The sequence below is a fragment of the Salvelinus fontinalis genome, chromosome 31 (assembly GCF_029448725.1).
Source record: "Salvelinus fontinalis isolate EN_2023a chromosome 31, ASM2944872v1, whole genome shotgun sequence".
Lineage (NCBI taxonomy): Eukaryota > Metazoa > Chordata > Actinopteri > Salmoniformes > Salmonidae > Salvelinus > Salvelinus fontinalis.
In genome coordinates, this window is record NC_074695.1 from 42,842,031 (window position 1) to 42,863,880 (window position 21,850).

General features: G+C 42.3%; 1 protein-coding gene across 1 annotated transcript in view; it reads left to right on the forward strand.

Moving 5' to 3' along the window:
* The first annotated feature begins 9,336 nt into the window (after window positions 1-9,336).
* The window catches only part of LOC129830300 (helicase ARIP4-like), a 59,277-nt gene continuing 46,763 nt past the window's right edge, over window positions 9,337-21,850 (forward strand). Inside the window, exon 1 of the mRNA XM_055892779.1 lies at window positions 9,337-9,492. The gene's annotated coding sequence lies outside the window, so the exon portion shown is untranslated. The remainder of the gene's footprint in view (window positions 9,493-21,850) is intronic.

Consider the following 21,850-nt stretch of genomic DNA (forward strand, 5'->3'; position numbering starts at 1 on the left):
GGACCTCAGTAGGCCTATCACTGGAATCTACTTGTCCGTTTAAAAAAAAGAACCCCATACCTGAAACTTCAAATGACTGGACCACCAATACATTGCCACATAGGCCCTTCAACCACAGAACACCCAGTCTGTATCCGTCATATCAGTTTGAGCATTGATTAGGAAAGCCTAATCAATCCAGAAGATGAGAATAAATGAGATGCCAGAGGGACACTCAGAACAGAGCCATAGATACACCGTATAGAGTTAAATATGCCTCTGAGAATAAGCCCTGTGACAATGCCTGCCTATAGGCATTATAGCCATGTAGGCTATGGCATATAGCCAGGCCTAATCCACCTGGAATTTAAAGGACACATAAACCCCTCCCTCTCCCTGTCATGGATTGGGTTAATTCACTACCTTCCCTACATTGAGGTCTCGAAGTCCCTCTAGACCTCTCTCTCACCCTACCTTTCCCTCTCTCCCCTCCTCCTCCCCCCTCTCGCCACCTCTCAATCCCTCCTGCTTCCTTTCCCTCTCTCCCTCTGTCCTCACCCTCCACCTCTCCTTTCTCCCGACAGTCTCTCTTTGCTGTCAGAACGGAACACGTTGCTGGCGTGCCGATGCTGTATAAAGAAACACAGGGGAAATATGAAAGACAGATGGCAGAGAGAGAGAGAGAGAGAGAGAGAGAGAGAGAGAGAGAGAGAGAGAGAGAGAGAGAGAGAGAGAGAGAGAGAGAGAGAGAGAGAGAGAGAGAGAGAGAGAGAGAGAGAGAGGCGTTAACCTCGTAACTTTTCAGAGGCTCGGTGGGCACTGTGTTGGAAGGTATTTGACATTTGATGACGTTTGTGGCATTTCAGAGTATGTTCTGACTTCAAGACACACTCTGAAACTACAAGGGTAGTGTGAGAAGAGACTTGGGAGGGAGGAGGGGGTTTGGCAATGTCTGTTAGGTCAACTGAGGTGAAGACCAATATTACCACGCCCTCATTTCTGAAATCTGTCCAGATGATCAATAGCCGATGAACGATCTGAGACAGAAAACAATGGCATCACGCAAGCAACATATAAAACAGCCACGTGGTACTTAATATGTCATTTTCAGCCCTATAGGAACTCTTTAAAGGATTTTAAACAACTCCCAGGCTGATGTAAAACACTCATAAGACTGTTGCTTTATACCCTGATGAAGGCAGCTTGTCTGTCGAAACGTTGGTCATTAGGTTATTAAGTTATTGCATCCGAGCTCCCAGAGTGTGCGGCTCTCCTTTCATTTTTCAAGTGTTGTTTTATGTAAAACAGCATATGGCACCACTGATAAATGAGCAGTGACTCATTTGGGTCTACTTACAGAAGACAAGCACATGGAATTATCAAGGGTAAAATGCTCCGCTCGCTTCCTATAGGTTTATTATTTCCAGCTGTGCTCCAAAGGGGATTTGTTATAACGACACAACTTAAAAGCAATGCGGTCTATACTTAGATGAAAGCAGTGGAGGCTGCTGAAGGCAGGACGGCTCATAATAAAGGCTGGGACGGAGCGATTGGAATGGCATGAAACACATGGAAACCACGTGTTTGCTGTATTTGATACCATTCCACTGATTCCGCTCCAGCCATTACCACGAGCCCAGTCCTCCCTAATTAAGGTGCCACCAACCTCTTATGCATGAGAGCATGTTTGGTGCTCAGATTGCACTAGGAAAATGTATATGGTGAGTTACTCCACCTAGTGGATGAATACCGTCATTGCACTAATAGCTGCAAACAGCAGCATTATCATCAGTAATGTGATCAGTTGGTGGAGGACAAGGTTGGCTCACCCTCCTCCTGGAGCTCTACCCTCCTGCAGGATTTCTTTCTATTCCTAATCAAACACAACCGATCCTGCAATTAGTTGTATTCATATAGGGATGGAGCAAAAGCCTGCACAATCAGTCGACATGTATCATACTTCTATAGAAATACCACAGTAATTAATATATCAATATAACCATTATTATGAGTGTCTGTGATTTGGTTGCATTCTTGAACATAAGCTTATCACCTGAATCGATATGTAATAAGGAAAGGTTGCCCTGTTTAGGCCTACCAAAATAATACAATAATCCTGTAATAGCAGTAGGATATGATGCCTCTCTTTCAGATCTGGGTGCAGAATGGGCCCTGCTTTGCTCTGTCTGACAGCAGAGGATTTAAAAACAAAACATGATAAGCCACAGAAAAGTGACAGAGGCTTGAAATGGAAGAACGACAGCATCTCTCAGAGGATAAGCTAGACTGGGGTGGGCTGGGTTGGGGGTAATTTTAGGCCCTGGTGCTGCGATACTGCTGACTTTGCTGACTTACATTGCAGAGCTTGTATGCCTGACTGACTGCCAGCCAAGGCTCGTTGTGATTGATGTAGGGGGATCAGCGGAGCAGCGAGGGAAGGAGAACCGAAGGCTCCTCAGGAAATTGGAACAAGTTCCATAACTCAGGGCCTTTAGCTCTCCATGCTACATATTTTGGTCTCAATCTCCCACTACATCCACAACCCCTCAGATTCCTGTCGAGGGAGTGGGAGACAGACAGAGGGTTGACTGACTGCATTTGAGCTGATAGAAGAGTTATTGCAGATGATAGACAGATTATAGATAGATAATGTGCCATCAGAACATAGAACAGAATATTGGGAAAGAATAAACAGAGAGGGAAAAGAGTCGATGTGAAGAGGCCATACATTTGCATTTGACGTGCACTGCCCACAGAAATGATTCACACCGTTGACTTTTTCCACATTTTGTTGTGTTACAGCCTGAATTTAACATTGATTAAATAACATCAAAGTGAAATTATGTTTTAATTACGCACACCTGTCACCATCATTACGCGCAGCAGCGTTCATTGGACTCACCTGGACTCCTTCCCTTTGTTGATTGCCTCGTCTATAACTGTCTACTCCCCCATTTGTTCCCTGTGTCTGCATTAATGTCGTTATGTGTTCATGTACAGACACTGTCCTGTCCTGTTCCATGTCCGTTGATAATTAAATGTTCCCTCCCTGTACCTGTTTCTCGTCTCTAACATCGTCGCTCCTCACAGAAATGTATTGAGTCAATAACTATTCAACCCCTTTGTTATGGAAAGCCTAAATAAGTTCAGGAGTAGAAATGTGCTTAACAAGTCACAAAATAAGTTGCATGAACTCACTATTTGTGCATTAATCGTGTTTAACATGAGTTTTGAATGACCACATCTATAATGACTACCTCATCACTGTACCCCACACATACAATTATCTGTAAGGTCCCTTAGTCAAACAGTTAATTTCAAACACAAATTCATCCACAAAGACCAGGGAGGTTTTCCAATGCAACCGGCATCTATTGGTAGATGGGTAAAAAATAATAAAAAGCAGACATTGAATATCCCTTTGAGCATGGTGAACTTATTAATTACAATTTGGATGGTGTATCAATACACCCAGTCACTACAAACATACAGGCGTCCTTCCTAACTCAGTTGCCGGAAAGGAAGGAAACCATGCAGGGATTTCACCATGAGGCCAATGGTGACTTTAAAACAGTTACAGTGTTGGTAGGAGAAAACTGAGGATGGATCAACAGCATTGTAGTTACTCCACAATATTAACCTAATCGACAGAGTGAAAAGAAGGAAGCCTATACAGAATAAGGCACGAAAGTAATTCTGCAAGAAATGGGGCAAAGCAATTCACCTTTTGTCCTCAATACAAGTGTTATGTTGGGGGCAAGTCCAATACAACATATTACTGAGTACCACTCTCCATATTTTCAAGCATAGTGGTGGCTGCATCATGTTATGGGTATGCTTGTAATCGTTAAGGACTGGGGAGTTTTTCAAGATCAAAATAAATGGAATGGAGCTAAGCACAGGCAAAATCCTAGTGGAAAACCTGGTTCAGTTCCACCAGACACTAGGAGATTAATTTGCTTTTCAGCTGGACAATAACCTAAAACACAAGGCCAAATATACACTGGAGTTGCTTACCAAGACAACATTGAATATTCCTGACTGGCTTACTTACAGTTTTGGCTTGAATATCTATGGCAAGACTTGAAAATGGCTCTCTTGCAATGACCAACAACCAACTTGACAAAGCTTGAAGAATTTTTAAAGAATAATGGGCAAATATTGTACAATCCAGTTGTGTTAAGCTCTTAGAGACTTACTCAGAAAGACTCACAGCTGTAATCGTTACCAAAGGTGACTCTAACGTTTATTAACTCAGGGGTGTGAATACTTACGAAAATGATATATTTCTGTATTTCATTTTCTATAAATTTGCTAACATTTCTAAAAACTTGTTTTCACTTTGTCAATTGGTCAAAAAAAAGTGGGGTATTGTGTGTAGATGGGTGAGAAAAATATATTTATTTATATATTTAATCCATTGTACTTCAGGCTGTAACACAAAAAAAATTTGGAATAAGGCACTGTATGCATTGATTTGACCCAGGTCTGAAAGCTAGTAAAGGTACATTTTGTAGAGTAGGCATATGGAGCTACAAAAGGCTCCACTCACATACCTCACCATGAGTCCAAGAGTCATGAAACTCATCATGACTCACCTTTTTTAATTATCTCACTTTCTTCAGTAGCTTCCACGCCCTTACTAAACGTGTTCCCATTGCATTCCAAACACGTAACATTTTCAAAGCGCTGTTGTGGAGAAACAAAGCAATCATTACAAGTTAAGAAGAAGAAAGGATTACATTGATTTAATTTAGCTGTTGATTGGCTAATTAACGCTTTTCACAGATCAATTCTGCCTGCTTGTTAGAGCGGAAATAAACACTGCTGCTACTTCACTCTCCAACCAGGTGCATGAATTGAAGCACGAAGTGAAGTGAAGAGGAGATTTGGCAACTCGGGAGGGCAGTGGAAGTTGATAAAAACCTTTCTTGAATGATATAACCAACTGTTCCAGTGTGGTGATGCTGATGGTTTCTCGGGACTGATGGCTTCTATGGTTGTGGCTATTGAAATACAGCTATACATTTTAGTAAATTAGCACAAGGTTTCTCAAACTTGGACCCCACCCCTGATTTAGCAGACCATCTTATCCAGAGCGACTGGGGTTAAGTGCCTTGCTCAAGGAAACAGATTTATTTCACCTAGTCATCTCGGGCTTTCAAACCCGTGCTTCAATCCAAGTAGCATAATAAAATCCCCATCAAAATCAGTTAGTTTAAGTAAGAGATATCTGGTCCACCACATCCTCCTATGTCGGCCTTCCGCACCTGTGGTGGAACGTGACCGAGCTACAGCAGTGGCTGTCAGACCATGAGACATCCGGACAATCGGTCTTCTCACGAAAATGTCTGTTTGACCACTCTATGGAAAGATGACTCTCGCAAACATGAAGGTGTTCATTGTTTTGCGGAGTGTCACGGGACTTGTCTGAAGGTAACCTATACAAATGAATAGAAATGGCAACAAAAATAAGGGGTTAAATGTGTCCCAAAAAATATTTAGATTTTCTGAGCTTTTTTGTATCTTCCACCATTCGTAGAGTGCCACGGAATGAGTCATAATACCCATAAAACATAGCAGTCAAACAAGGAAATTGTTCCAATAATTTTTCCACCATTCATTTTTCTCCATAGGGGAATATAGAAACACTTAAAATAAGGACTGAGTTTTGTGTAGGCTTAACATAGAGTGATGTTTTGATAACCGTGTTTATCCCTATAGGACATGTTCTGAATACTTATGTAAATAAGGTATTTCTGTTTTTTTATTTTTAATTCCTTTGCAAAAATGTCTAAAAACCTGGTTCCACTTTGTCATTATGGGTTATTGTGTGTAGATTGCTGAGATGTTTAATTTAATTTAAACCATTTTAGAATAAGACCAACATAACAAAATGTGGAAAAAGTCAAGATCTCTGAATACTTTCCGATGGCACTGTATCAATATATTTGCCTGTGTTCATCCCATAAAAATGAAATGCTAATTAGCTGCTAATGTGGCTATCGTAAAGAACTACAAATGCCATGATGATCTGGATGAGACTGCCGAATCAAGGCAAAGGTAAGAATCTCTGGATTATGTTTGCTAAATTTAGTAATTAATAAATTGTCAACATTTCTTCAAATTGAAAATTCTGTGAACTATCTTATGCAAGTTTTAAATTGACACAATACCTGTTAGCAAAGGTGTCAGCTAGAGATGACGTACAGGAGCTTGCAGGGATTTGTAGTCTTGTATGAAGTCTACTTTGATGCTAATTAGCATTTTAAAATCTGAGATTAAGTAGAGACGAATATATTGATAAAAGTCTCCTTAAAAGTCTCCGAGAGAGATTTACATGGTTATCAAAATGTCTCGCCAGGGTAAGCCTACACGAATAACAGTCCTTATTTTAAGTGTTTTTAAAATTCTCTATGGGAAAAATTAATGGTGGAAAAATGACTGGAACCATTTCCCCGTTTTTCCGCTAGGTTTTATGGGTATTATTATATCTCCACTGTGGTGCTCTATAGGGGTTTTAGAAGGAACATTGAAGGAGCTTTTTATACATTTCAAAATGGCCTCCTATGCGTTCAGGGACAAGTCATAATGGGAATACAAAACATAATGTGATTGGTGAATGAGTCTTAAAAAATCTGACCAATTCTATTGAGACATAGAGTGACCAATAGATTGTGGTTACATACAGTTGAAGTCAGAAGTTTACATACACTTAGGTTGGAGTCATTAAAACTCGTTTTTCAACCACTCCACAAATTTATTGTTAACCATCTATAGTTTTGGTAAGTTGGTTAGGACATCTACTTTGTGCATGACACAAATAATTTTTCCAACAATTGTTTACAGACAGATTATTTCACTTATAATTCACTGTATCACAATTGAGGTGGGTCAGAAGTTTACATACACTGACTGTGCCTATAAACAGCTTGGAAAATTCCAGAAAATTATGGCATGGCTTTAGAAGCTTCTGATAGGCTAATTGACATCATTTGAGTCAATTGGAGGTGTACCTGTGGATGTATTTCAAGGCCTACCTTCAAACTCAGTGCCTCTTTGCTTGACATCATGGGGAAATCAAAAGAAATCAGCCAAGACTTGTAGACCTCCACAAGTCTGGTTCATCCTTGAGAGCAATTCCAAGGATGAAGGTTCCATGTTCGTCTGTACAAACAATAGTATGCAAGTATAAACACCATGGGACCACACAGCCGTCATACCGCTCAGTTCTGTCTCCTACAGATTAACGTACTTTGGTGCGAAAAGAGCAAATCAATCCCAGAACAACAGCAAAGGACATTGTGAAGATGCTGGAGGAAACAGGTACAAAAGTATCCATATCCACAGTAAAACGAGTCCTATATCGACATAACCTGAAAGGCCGCTCAGCAAGGAAGAAGCCACTGCTCCTAAACCGCCATTAAAAAAAGCCAGACTACGGTTTGCAACTACACATGGGGACAAAGATCGTACTTTTTGGAGAAATGTCCTCTGGTCTGATGAAACAAAAATGGAACTGTTTGGCCATAATGACCATTGTTATGTTTGGAGGAAAAAGGGGGATGCTTGCAAGCCGAATAACACCATCCCAACCGTGAAGCACGGGGGTGGCAGCATCATGTTGTGGGTGTGCTTTGCTGCAGGAGGGACTGGTGCACTTCACAAAATAGATGGAATCATGAGGAAAGAAAATTATGTGGATAGATTGAAGCAACATCTCAAGATATCCGTCATGAAGTTAAAGCTTGATCGCAAATGGGTCATCCAAATGGATAATGACCCTAAGCATACTTCCAAAATTGTGGCAAAATGGCTTAAGGACAACAAAGTCAAGGTATTGGAGTGGCCATCACAAAGCCCTGACCTCAATCCTATAGAAAATGTATGGGTAAAACTGACAAAGCGTGTGCGAGCAAGGAGGCCTACAAACCTGACTCAGTTACACCAGCTCTGTCAGGAGGAATGGGCCAAAATCCATCCAACTTATTGTGGGAAGCTTGTGGAAGGCTACCCAAAAAATTTGAGCCAATTAAACAATTTAAAGGCAATGCTACCAAATACTAATTGAGTGTATGTAAACTTCTGACCCAATGGGGATGATTTGATAAAAGGAATAAACACTGAAATAAATAATTCTCTCTACTATAATTCTGACATTTCACATTCTTAAAATAATGTGGTCAGGAATTGTGAAAAACGGAGTTTAAATGTATTTGTCTATGGTGTATGTAAACTTCCGACTTCAACTGTATTAGTGATCAATAGACTAGTTTATAGTTACAATCTCAGTCACACAGTTGAAAAACTAGTTTTTTTTGTTGCTCAAACTAATATGGCCGTATGTATAATGTCACTCACATCAGGGAAAGAAGACAAACTCTGCAACGAACAAGAAGTCCATGAAGTGTTCGTGACGTTTGTGCAGTCAAACGTTTGCATCTGGACTGTTCTTGAAGTAAATGTGTTTTTGTAAAACGTTCTGTGGAAATGATTAAAGTCGTCCTTATGCATAGAGTTTGTATGGTTGGTTTAACTTTGCAATCAATCAATCAAATGTATTTATAAAGCCCTTTTTACATCAGCAGAGGTCACAAAGTGCTGTACAGAAACAAAGTCTAAAACCACAAACAGCAAGCAATGCATATGTAGAAGCCCTGGTTTTTGTTTGACATACATTTAAAAGTGAAAAGTCTGCGCCTCAGCGTCAGTCTTCTAACCTGGAATTGTCCTGAACTCTATCAAGGGGCGCTTAACATAAATGGTCAGTAGGGGGCGCCACAAGAACGAGACAATTTATAAATTAGGGAGTAGAATTTTTTCGGATCATTAACCAGTAGACTAGCCTACTGGGTGAAATCTCTTGCAAAAATAATGACAAAAAATATATATAATTCCCTCGATTAATTAACCGAGAATTAAACGTGTTACTGTTTAGGAATAGAGCAAATGTAGGCTTGTCAGAATTAAGAGCATATCAGATGGGAAAAGCTTCCATTTCATAACTTGAAAACCCATAGGAATTGGACAACAATTTAAAATTGGTTCATTTTATGGATTTGGCCATGCTTCTTGGCTGTTTGATATTTAGGCCGAATCTATCATATTTCTTCATTTAGATGGTATAGTAATTGGATATTACATGTTTGTCTAGAGTGCAGTTTAGCACAACGTGTAGCAAAAGCAAAACCATACTAGATATCAACATAATAAGAACCAGTTTGCACAGTTAATGTATTATTTAACTTGATTCATATTAATGTGTTACGCAAACTCGACCCTGTGTCTCACTCAATTTGTTCCCCCTCGTCGACGAATATTTAAACATTTTGGCAGTGCGTTTCCGGAACTCTCGTATTGTTTTTTTTTGTTTGTATTCCTGAAGGGGACCGACCGCATAGCATCGCTGTTCCTCAAGAAACTGATGAAAGAAATTTCAACTGAATGTAACTGAACATTTATTGAAAATTGAATGTAAATTATTCAAGACATTTCACGCAGTGAATACGAAAGGTGAGCATACTTTTTTCGCCAAATTTAATTGTGGGGACATTGGTCGTGTTTTGGCTGTCTGTGTCAACTGTGGGCAATGAGAGCCTAGTGCACATCGCTGGTGTTCAGACTGCATTGCCATTGCGGTGAGCGCATGTTATGAAACGCGTGGGTTTCGTAACTACAGTCAGCGTGTTCCGGAGTCGAGTCGGGGGGCAAAGCATTGGTAATGGAGGATGGTTTATTGTTGCAATTCTACAACAAACAAAATAATAATTAACTTCCAATAGTGAGTTATAATAGTTATGGCTTACTAAAAGTGAGATCTGAAATTCAAAACTAGTTTAACCTGTGGTTTTGGCGGTGTTGTTTTGATGTGACACAAGAACATCTATTACTTACGTTATCTTGTGTACATTTTGTTTAGATAATTTAGTCTATCTTCCTCAACATCTTACCTCCCAGTTATTTTGTTGCATAACCATATTTTGGGAGAATAAGAATTGGGATTTAGTCCTACTAGAGATTCGACAATCTATAATGTGGTTGAAAGGTGTGTTGTGCTGAGTGATTAGGCTCGTTGCCCTGCCCTGATCCCCTGGTTTAACAGACTAGTTCTTCTGTTGAAAGGAATACAAATACATTTCCCTAATCTCCCTTTTAGATCATGTATCTAATGAACTCTATCTACCAGTCCCAAATGTCTTTGAAAGTCATTGAAATACCCTAAATAGTACTTGAACCCAGGTCTGTCCCAGGCACAACATTGCGTGTTCTGCGAAGAAGAAACCGTCTGTTCTGTCTTTTTAATCCATCACACTTGTTCTTTCTCCTTTGCTCTTGTAATCTATTTTTGGGGGGGGGGGTAAATTTGTGTTCAAGCTGCCACATCAGCTCCATGTCCATTGTCATGTTGACCAGCCATGATGATTTCTGCAGCAGTTGATTTCTTTACCTTTAATCAACCACTCCATTAGCTTTGTGGTTGTCTTAAGTGTCTTTTCTTACCCCACTTGGTGCATGCTGAAAAGTCTTAACCACACAAGACAACGATGTGCTCAGAGTATGTCTATGCTCTCTCTGCCTTTTCCTCACCTCAGTTCAACGTGAGGAGTGTCTCAGAGCAACACACAGATACCAGATGTGATCTGTCGGGAACATTTTAAAAGGCCTTCTCCTTTTAGAGCGTCCGAGGGTGGCTGCTGCCGGCGCTCGCTCACTCTGTTCCTGCTAACAAGCACAGCGGGAGACCGCGGGCGCGGGAGGGTGACATGACACCTAGCCCAACTGTCTCTCCTACGCACTCGCCTCACTCCCTGTCTGCCCGAAAAGAGGCGCCGCACTCCTCCTCTGTTTATCTCCACCCTCGAACTCCCCAAGCTTATAACTCTGTCCCTGTCTCGTCCTTGTCTCCTCTTAATCGTGACGTTCATGCACTGTCCCCTCCCTCGTACACCCAACAGGCTAAGTCCCTGTTACAGGTGTAAAACACATGTAGAAAAATACACTAAATGGCTCTGAGCTGCACCATCTCTGCTCTTCTTGCTGAAGCCCCATCCACCCGAGCTCCATTATTTATGTCCAAATGGTCTGTACGTACTGTACTGTACTAGACCGAGTGGAGGGGCATCTTTCCGCTTGGGTAAAGGCTTCTCTGAAGAGGAGTAGCCTATTGAGTAGAGGTCAAAAAGAGAGCCTAGCAGAGCAGAGATAGGCATATCACTCACATGGCGTATATGAGATCCCAGCAGGCAGTCCATAGACGGGGATCACCATGATTCTTATACTTGGAATGTTCTGGTTTATGTAATTGAGTAGCTGCCAGTAAGATTGGGGTTTTATAACACGTACCTTTTGTGTATATGTTCAAATTTGTCAGTGTTTTCCATTTCCTGGAAAGTTTAACGTTTGGAGACAGAAGGTTTTCTTCTGACCACGATGATTCATTAATTGATTAATTTTCCAACAAATACATTTTTTATAGTGACCATTTTTTTAGTTAGATTTTTTCACTACTAAGTCACTAGCTAATTCACTCAGGATATTGTTAAATACATGTTTTAAGTGCACAATTTCATAATTTGATAGGCTAACTGTTCTAAGATCCACAGGGGTCCTTTGTCAAGACGCCAGTTGAACGCTGAGTCCGTTGAAGAGCTCCTTTTGAACGCTTTCTGAAACCAAATAAGACCCCTGTTTCTGCCTGTTGGCTGCCTGTTTCTGCCTGTTGGCTGCCTGTTTCTTGATGGATCAGTCTGAAATATTTAGAGGCTAAGGTCATTGATATAATAGCCTATCGTTTTGGCACTTTTCAGGCTGCTGATTTCAATGTTTTTAGGTAGTCTCTTTATCTCTGTAACACCTCTCAACATTCCCAACTTAAAAACAAGGGGTGTGGTGTGTTTTAAGATATCTTCGTTTTACTTCGTATAGTGTGTGTGTGTACGTTTGTGCGTTGAATAGAAGATGGGAAGGGGTTGTACATGTGTGTATGCCCATCTCTTTTGGTACGTGTAGGTCGCTGGATATGGTGCCTGTCTGTCTGCTGAGTATATAAGCAGTCTGTTTGAATGGTAAGGGAAGGTAGGGTGTCTGTCCGAATCTAGGCACTGTTGATGATGTACCAGTGAGCAGGGGATTGTTCAACAGAAACCCTGTTTGTCCCCACCAACCCACACAGGGATATGCGATCCCCTCCCAGACCACTCCTTTCAGACCTCCTTCCTTACCGGATCTGTCTGTTGTGTCCAAGTGACCCTTTCCTAAACTGGATTGGATGGTACTTCTTCTCTGCTCACTCAGATCATTGTTTTTTTCACATCCACTATAGTTTTATTGGTGTAGAGAAGCTAGGTGGTACAACATGACTATGTAAAAAAAAAAAAAAAAATTTACACAATAAAATTGTGTGGCCTTACATAGCCCTGGAGTTTGGTGACGTGTGTCTGTTCCTCGGGTACGTGGGAGGGGATTAGGCTTCCTGTTTTAGAAAATCCTCTGTTGGCATTGGGTTTATCTCCTAAAAATACCTTGGTGACCCGGGGTCAGCATTGTTCACCGCAGCGGGTCACAAACGGAGAAGCTTTTAATGGAGTCATCAGGGAGCTATTTTCAATCTGCCCCCGTCTGTCTGCCTCACCAGTAGGCTGAATGTAAGCTAATGATCTAGCTGGGTATTAGAACTGGGACGATAAACGGAACATTATTGACACCAGTTCATACATGCATAATCTATGAAAATAATTACTGTTTTACCTTAAATTAGCCACAGCATTTGAAAGTGACTGTTTTTCTGGACGCTGTGCTGAGCCATTTCCCCTACATTTTCTCCCACGTGGGCCAGCCCCCTAGCATTTCGAGTTCTAGCGAATGAGCTTCAGCCCGTCGCCATTTTAGTGATCGCTAGCAAGATGGACACAGCAGAGCGAGAGAGAGCGCAATGACGTGGTGCACATGTGACGTGTTCCGCAATTTTCTGGGGCCACTTTTGGCCCATGAGTGCTACTTTCAGAACTTCTGGCTAAAAAGTATACAAAAGTACCAGATAATCTCTTTAATGTTATAAACATATGTGACTTGACACCTGGATTTGGTCTTATGTAGCAACATTTGAAATGGTATTTTTTACATTATATAAAAGTAGCGACTCAGAGCTACAAATTGGTATATCATACACTGCATTTGCGGAACAATGGGAAAGTAATTCTGCTTTGAAAGTTGATCAACTTGTAAACTCACTTTTGAGAAAATCACCTTTGAATGTTTTGCTATCTAGTGAAGAGCTTCTTCTTCTTTGTCTACGCCCATTCAGCATCGTTTACACCCTCACCCTAAGCTTTAGCCTCACCTATCTCGTTTCGCTCTCGAAGCACACACTTGACGCTCTGTCCGATGATTTGTTTACGTCTGGATAACATGAAAACAGCCTAACCAGCTCTGCTGGCAACAATTTCGTTACGCTTTTTTGCAGACATTTACTGACACCGGCCATATTCAATGGGTGTTGTACACACGTCTTGTAACTTTAGCTAACGAGCCAGCCAACCAACGTTAACTAGTTAAACAATAAACAGTGCCAACAATGCCACAGTGCTGGGAGCAAACCAACCATGTTCAATGTTAGCTAGATAACATTAGGCTCTAATTAGAACAGCACACGACTCTGGGGAAACGAATGATAACGTCAGCTAGGGAGCCAGCCAGCTTAGGTTAGCTAGCTAGCTAACAGTACGCTAGCTTGAAATGAAACCACTTTCTGTCAAAATTAGTCTAGCGTTACATGTTTTTTAATCTTAAATGGATACATCATCGTGCATGGACGCATCTCCAAATCAGGAATGCCATGCCATGGTTTCTCTTAGTTTGAAGATGTAATCCGGAGACAGGTTTTTCCTCCATCTCTTTAGCTATCATACTCTAATTCCACTGATATCAAAATGTGAGCCACACTTATGCAGCTCCACTACACAATGTTTTTTTAAAAGCCGTGTTTGACAGGATTACCAACACAGACTGATGAGCTTCTATGGCAAACCAATCCTAACTCCTCTCTCGGCATGTCCAGCCCACTCATTATCTCAGCCAATCATGGCTAGTGGGATGGTTGCTACCTTTTTCTGTGGCTTAACCAACAAGGCTCGTAATTTAACAATTGTATTCGTATTTACAGACGGCATACGAGTTTAAGGCACATGGAAGTTCACATGTTCAAGAAGGCATGTCTGCCCCCCCCAAAAAATGTTGATAAAAAAAAAGAAAAGAAATTACGTTCAAACGGCTCTCCTGTGAAGTAGGGACTTGCGACATATGCCTAGTTTCCTGAATCAAGGCACATGGTCTATTGATCATTATCACAGGCAGTTTATTGTGATATGGCTTTTTGTCCGTATCGGCTAGTTCTACTGGCTATTATGTGTATTTTGGGGGGGGGGGGGGGGGGGGGGGGGGGGCGTTGTTAAAAAATCTATTTGCGTTATGAACCACCAAAGCAAAACAATGTTTTATGACATTACTTTGGTGGGTTTTTATCACTCTAAATAGTTTATACTTACTCAACATGCCTTTTTGTTATACAAACAAATTGATCAGCTTAAGTTGAGCTTGTCAAAGTTTTTACATTTTTTTAATGTTTACTTAGTGATGAAATGATAGAGGTTACTGATACAAAGAGTTTTGGAGATACAGTACATTGTAGACCTTCTGTATCAAGGGACAGACTCGCATCCATATTTAGCTGTACATCAGAAGGACTGCACTGCCCACTTCCCACTATGTGCCCCTTTTGATGCATGCCCTTTAGGTGTTCATCAAAGTGCCTGACTGAGGCTCTGTCCACTTGGAGACAGACAGATCTCAGGACATCAGAGGGGGACTTCCCACTGTGTGCCGGACTGTAGTCTGGAACTAGGCCCATTTCAATGTTCACTGCTGGATTTCCTTCTTGTGTTTTTATAAGGACAAGCAGGAACAGGGCATTCAACCTACGCTGACGTGCATGCCTAACTGTGTGTACATCTTTGTTTAAGCATATCTCATATAACTTTACTTGTAAGTAACAGCGGCATTAGCCAGCTCTTATGTAAGTCAGCTTATGCAAGCAGCTGTCTTTCGTTTCAGTGGCCTCCTTAAACATTCCCCCCCCCCCCTCCACTTTTCCTGCCTTTGCAGATGATAAAATGCCTTTCTCTCCCTCTCTTTCTCTTTTGGTGGTAGATTTGAAACCATTGTGTTGATGTGGCTTAGGCAACACGACACGTACAAAAAAACAGTGTAGATGAAAGGGAGGAGACATGTTAAGCCTTGAGAAATTGAGAGCTTTTTATTTTATTTATTTCACCTTTATTTAACCAGGTAGGCTAGTTGAGAACAAGTTCTCATTTGCAACTGCGACCTGGCCAAGAGAAAGCATAGCAATTCGACACATACAACAACACAGAGTTACACATGGAATAAACAGAACATACAGTCAATAATACAGTAGAAAAATAAGTCTATATACAATGTGAGCAAATGAGGTGAGATAAGGGAGGTAAAGGCCATGGTGACGAGGTAAATACAATATAGTAAGTAAAACACTGGAATGGTAGATTTGCAGTGGAAGAATGTGCAAAGTAGAAATAGAAATAATGGGGTGCAAAGGAGCAAAATAAATAAATACAGTAGGGGAAGAGGTAGTTGTTTGGGCTAAATTATAGATGAGCTATGTACAGGTGCAGTAATCTGTGAGCTGCTTTGACAGCTGGTGCTTAAAGCTAGTGAGGGAGATAAGTGTTTCCAGCTTCAGAGATTTTTGCAGTTTGTTCCAGTCATTGGCAGCAGAGAACTGGAAGGAAAGACGACCAAAGGAGGAATTGGCTATGGGGGTGACCAGTGAGTTATACCTGCTGGAGCGTGTGCTACGAGTGGGTGCTGCTATGGTGACCAGTGAGCTGAGATAAGGCTGGGCTTTACCTAGCAGAGACTTGTAGATAACCTGTAGCCAGTGGGTTTGGCGACGAGTATGAAACGAGAGCCAACCAACGAGAGCGTACAGGTTGCAATGGTGGGTAGTGTATGGGGCTTTGGTGACAAAATGGATGGCACTGTGATAGACTGCATCCAGTTTGTTGAGGAGAGTGGAGGCTATTTTATAGATGACATCACCGAAGTCGAGGATCGGTAGGATGGTCAGTTTTACGAGGGTATGTTTGGCAGCATGAGTGAAGGATGCTTTGTTGCGATATAGGAAGCCGATTCTAGATTTAATTTTGGATTGGAGATGCTTAATGTGAGTCTGGAAGGAGAGTTTACAGTCTAACCAGACACCTAGGTATTTGTAGTTGTCCACGTATTCTAAGTCAGAGCCGTCCAGAGTAGTGACGCTGGACGGGCGAGCAGGTGCGGGCAGTGATTGGTTGAAAGCATGCATTTAGTTTTACTTGCGTTTAAGAGCAGTTGGAGGCCACGGAAGGAGAGTTGTATGGCATTGAAGCTCGTCTGGAGGTTAGTTAACACAGTGTCCAAAGATGGGCCAGAAGTATACAGAATGGTGTCGTCTGCGTAGAGGTGTATCAGAGAAATCACCAGCAGCAAGAGCAACATCATTGATGTATACACAGAAGAGAATCGGCCCGAGGATTGAACCCTGTGGCACCCCCATAGAGACTGCAAGAGGTCCGGACAATAGGCCCTCCGATTTGACACACTGAACTCTATCAGAGAAGTAGTTGGTAAACCAGGTGAGGCAATCATTTGAGAAACCTGCATGTGTGCCATTCAGAGGGTGAATGGGCAAGACAAAAGATTTAAGTGCCTTTGAACGGGGTATGGAAGTAGGTGCCAGGTGCACTGTTTTGAGTGTGTCAAGAACTGCAATGCTGCTGGGTTTTAACGCTGAACAGTTCCCGTGTGTATCAAGTTGGCTAGATGCCCAAAGGACATCTAGCCAACTTGACACAACTGTGGAATACTTTCGACAGCTTGTAGAGTCCATGCCCCGACGAATTGAGGCTGTTCTAAGGGCAAAGGGAGGTGCAACTCAAAATTAGGAAGGTGTTCCTAATGTTTTGTACACTCAGTGTAAATACATGTACCTCTGGATGACAACATAATGTTTGTTTCCAACATTGGGGCTAATTTTCCTAAAGAAGTGAACTCCGCTTTGTGTTTTGAGACAGCGATGACCGGAAGTGACTTTTTCGCAGGTTAGTAGAGCTTACCGAGCAGGTCGGTAGAATTAATATAGCATGTGAGGAGAATTTGGTTAAGGTTAGAGAAAAGGCTCTCCTAACCTGCTACGAAAATTAACTTCCGTGCGTAGCTGTATCGAAGTGTCGTGTTTTTAGGGAGTCCCAACTGCAGCCCCATGCGACTCCTCTCGCTTCCTGTTTCCAGCCTGGTGGCCTTGTCCCCCATGACCTTCAGTCCGGCTGTTTGGCTCTGTCCTGAGTGTGCTGCGGTCTGGTCTGGACTGGCACTGTCCTGAGGGTGCTGGGGTCTGGTCTGGACTCTGGCGCTGTCCTGAGGGGGCTGGGCTCGTATCCTTCTGACCACGTCTGTGGTGTCCCTTGACCCTGTGTTACCTCATCTAGAATCTAGATGATGTTGGGTGGCCCTATTTTATCAGGGTTATGTACTCCCCTCCCTCGTTTGGCATGTGGGTTTTGAGGAGACGAGACAACCAGACCTCAACCCCTCCCCCGGCCCGTCCCAGGTGGTCTCCACTGCTGCCGGGGATTCATTCAGGAGGAGGATGCAATGCATGTTTGAAATGTCATGAAGACCTCTCATAACTCCTTAGATTAGATTAACTTTATTATCCCACCAGGGGGAAATTTGTTTGCTCATGTGCTTAAAAGACAAACACAGAATGGTACACAAGAAAATTGATATGAAAAGTGCAACGGTCTACATATTTACAGTGGATGTTCAATACACACTCCCTTCAACCAATCAATAGTCTTTGCTAAGTCTTTCCATTATACAGCCTAATGGCTGAAAGTCCCTGTATCTATTTGTTTCTTTTCAATAAGTATTTTCCCCCTAGTCAGGCGGCGGCTGCTTTGGGTGAATTTAGGAGGAAGTGGGTACTGTGCTTTTTAGAATGATCCTTCTTTAGAATGTTTGTCATGTTTTTGGAGTATGAGATTTGTGCACTGGCTGTTGGCCGACTCTTGGCCTATACCATTTATCTTGCCCGCTGTTTGTATGTGTTGCTGCAGTTTGGTCTTGCACACTCATGTTTACAAGCGTGCATAACAGGCCAAATGACAGGACACTCCGCAGGACAGATTTGTAAAACATCTGCAAGATATGGCGATCAACATTGCAATAGATCAGTTTAGGCTTGGGTGCGGTATCCAGATTGTAATGCCATCATAACGACCTTGTGCCATAGCGGGATATTTGGTAATGGCGACACTGAACACAAAGGGCGCTATTTTCAAACCCCACTGAGCTTTTGTAATCTGAAGGTTAGCATTGCTAACAAGTACATGTAGAGTGCCCATAGAGAATGCTAACGAGGCTCTGGCCTAAAAATGCTACTCAGTTTGCTGCATGCACAAAACAAACATTTGACAGCAAGGCTCTTGATCCCGAAGGGGATTCTCTGCTGTTACCAAGCAAAGCTGGATTTTGAAAGAAGCTAACCACTTAGCTAGATAGCTAACAAGCTACTAAATTAGCAAACCAATTGTGCAACTGCAGATCATTTAGCACATTTTAAACAGTTAATATTTATAAGATATCTACCTGTCAAACATTTAGTTGTGAATTCCATACTGTAACTAGATCACCTGGTGAGAGCTGCACAACAGTGAGTTACTCACAAGTCTCCGGTCTCATCATTGTGTGCTTGGAAACAAACGCCACATGACTGGGGACTACTAGTAAGCTTCATAATGAAAAATGGTGACATGTAACATGAAGACAGCGATCTACTTTATCTTCCACCGTATTGCGCAAGATGACTACAGGTATTTTGACAATCTGGACCCCCTATTTCTGAAACTGTCCGCCGCCATTGTCGCACCCCCTATTACCAGCCTGTTCAACCTCTCCTTCGTATCATCTGAGATCCCCAAGGATGGGAAAGCTGCCGCGGTCATCCCCCTCTTCAAAGGGGGAGACACCCTGGACCCAAACTGTTACAGACCTATATCCATCCTGCCCTGCCTAGCTAAGGTCTTCGAAAGCCAAGTCAACAAACAGATCACTGACCATCTCGAATCCCACCGTACCTTCTCCGCTGTGCAATCCGGTTTCCGAGCCGGTCACGGGTGCACCTCAGCCACGCTCAAGGTACTAAACGATATCATAACCGCCATCGATAAAAGACATTACTGTGCAGCCGTCTTCATCGACCTGGCCAAGGCTTTCGACTCTGTCAATCACCATATTCTTATCGGCACTCAATAGCCTCGGTTTTTCTAATGACTGCCTTGCCTGGTTCACCAACTACTTTGCAGACAGAGTTCAGTGTGTCAAATCGGAGGGCATGTTGTCCGGTCCTCTGGCAGTCTCTATGGGGGTACCACAGGGTTCAGTTCTCGGGCCGACTCTTTTCTCTGTATACATCAATGATGTTGCTCTTGCTGCGGGCGATTCCCTGATCCACCTCTACGCAGACGACACCATTCTGTATACTTCCGGCCCTTCCCTGGACACTGTGCTATCTAACCTCCAAACGAGCTTCAATGCCATACAACACTCCTTCCTTGGCCTCCAACTGCTCTTAAACGCTAGTAAAACCAAATGCATGCTTTTCAACCGTTCGCTGCCTGCACCCGCACGCCCGACTAGCATCACCACCCTGGACGGTTCCGACCTAGAATATGTGGACATCTATAAGTACCTAGGTGTCTGGCTAGACTGCAAACTCTCCTTCCAGACTCATATCAAACATCTCCAATCCAAAATCAAATCTAGAGTCGGCTTTCTATTCGGCAACAAAGCCTCCTTCACTCACGCCGCCAAACTTACCCTAGTAAAACTGACTATCCTACCGATCCTCGACTTCGGCGATGTCATCTACAAAATAGCTTCCAATACTCTACTCAGCAAACTGGATGCAGTTTATCACAGTGCCATCCGTTTTGTTTCTAAAGCACCTTATACGACCCACCACTGCGACCTGTATGCCCTAGTCGGCTGGCCCTCGCTACATGTTCGTCGTCAGACCCACTGGCTCCAGGTCATCTACAAGGCTATGCTAGGTAAAGTGCCGCCTTATCTCAGTTCACTGGTCACGATGGCTACACCCACCCGTAGCACGCGCTCCAGCAGGTGTATCTCACTGATCATCCCTAAAGCCAAAACCTCATTTGGACGCCTTTCCTTCCAGTTCTCTGCTGCCTGCGACTGGAACGAATTGCAAAAATCTCTGAAGTTGGAGACTTTTATCTCCCTCAACAACTTTAAAATCTGCTATCCGAGCAGCTAACCGATCGCTGCAGCTGTACATAGTCCATCTGTAAACTACCCACCCAATTTACCTACCTCACCCCCATACTGCTTTTATTTATTTACTTTTCTGCTCTTTTGCACACCAGTATCTCTTCTTGCACATGATCATCTGATGATTTATCACTCCAGTGTTAATCTGCTAAATTGTAATTATTCGATTTATTGCCTACCTCATGCCTTTTGCACACATTGTATATAGATTCTCTTTTTTCTACCATGTTATTGACTTGTTTATTGTTTACTCCATGTGTAACTCTGTTGTTGTTGTCTGTTCACACTGCTATGCTTTATCTTGGCCAGGTCGCAGTTGCAAATGAGAACTTGTTCTCAACTAGCCTACCTGGTTAAATAAATGTGAAATAAAAAAATAAAATAAATTTAGTTAAAAAGTAGATGCAAATATTCAAATTTATAATAAAAAAATGTTTAAATTGAAAACCATCCTGTTTTTTTTTTCAAAATACCTGGGTATACTGTATAATGTCCAAGCCTTGTTCAGGTTGTGCAAAAAGAACATTCTCTCTTGTCATTTCTTTTGTTTTCTTTGAATTTTAGTTTATCTCAATTCCCAGGTATGTGGTCACTCTATCGACTGGTTTCCCCCGTTGATCTTTGTGAGGGGTAGTGCAGCTTTTTCCCCCTACTCTACATGGAGAAAGAGACACTTTTATAATATACACAAACCATATATTTCAATACAATCGTTTCACAAACCAAGGTCATGTACCGCTGAATAGGTCTCCTGTCTGAAAAGGCAGCCTCTCTCCCTTTTAGAATTGAAACAGTGACCCGACCCCTTCCTGGGAGGCTAACAAGGTCATTGTTGACCTTCCAATTAGCTTTCTCTTTTGTTACGGACAATTCCTCCATTGCTATCCTCTTCCCACCAACAATCATTTTCTTCCTTGAATTCAAGTCACTATAGCTGGAAGTTGTGTTCTGTGAGCTGTGTTTTAAAAAGTTTGGCTAACCTGACATTGAAGCTGGGTTGGGATCATGAGGAAATGCACTGCATTGGCACAGGAACAGGCTGTGAGTGACGTGAATTTAATTTCACCAAGCTGAGTGATGAGCTCTCAAATGCATCATGAGCTTTGCCTCTCAGGAATAGGCTGCTGCCAGCGTCTTCCATTCTGCTGTTTGACTCTTCCCAGGGATCCACAACTCTGACAGTCTTCCCTCTAGTCTGTTTGTGTTTTACATCTTTTGTGTGTGTGTGTCCGGGCTGCTTCTTTGTCTACTGTATTTCTTTGACGAAACAGCAGCACGATTCATCAGTGGAAACCCCACAGGAGGAGTTGTATGGAAAGGAAGAAAGAGGAGGGTTTCTTTCCCTCTCCATAGTTTTTGATCAAAAGGAGCCTAAAGCAAAATCTGCTAGCCTGATTGCCAGACCTGTATGCTTTAGCTAAGTGCTAAATGAAAAACATTTGTT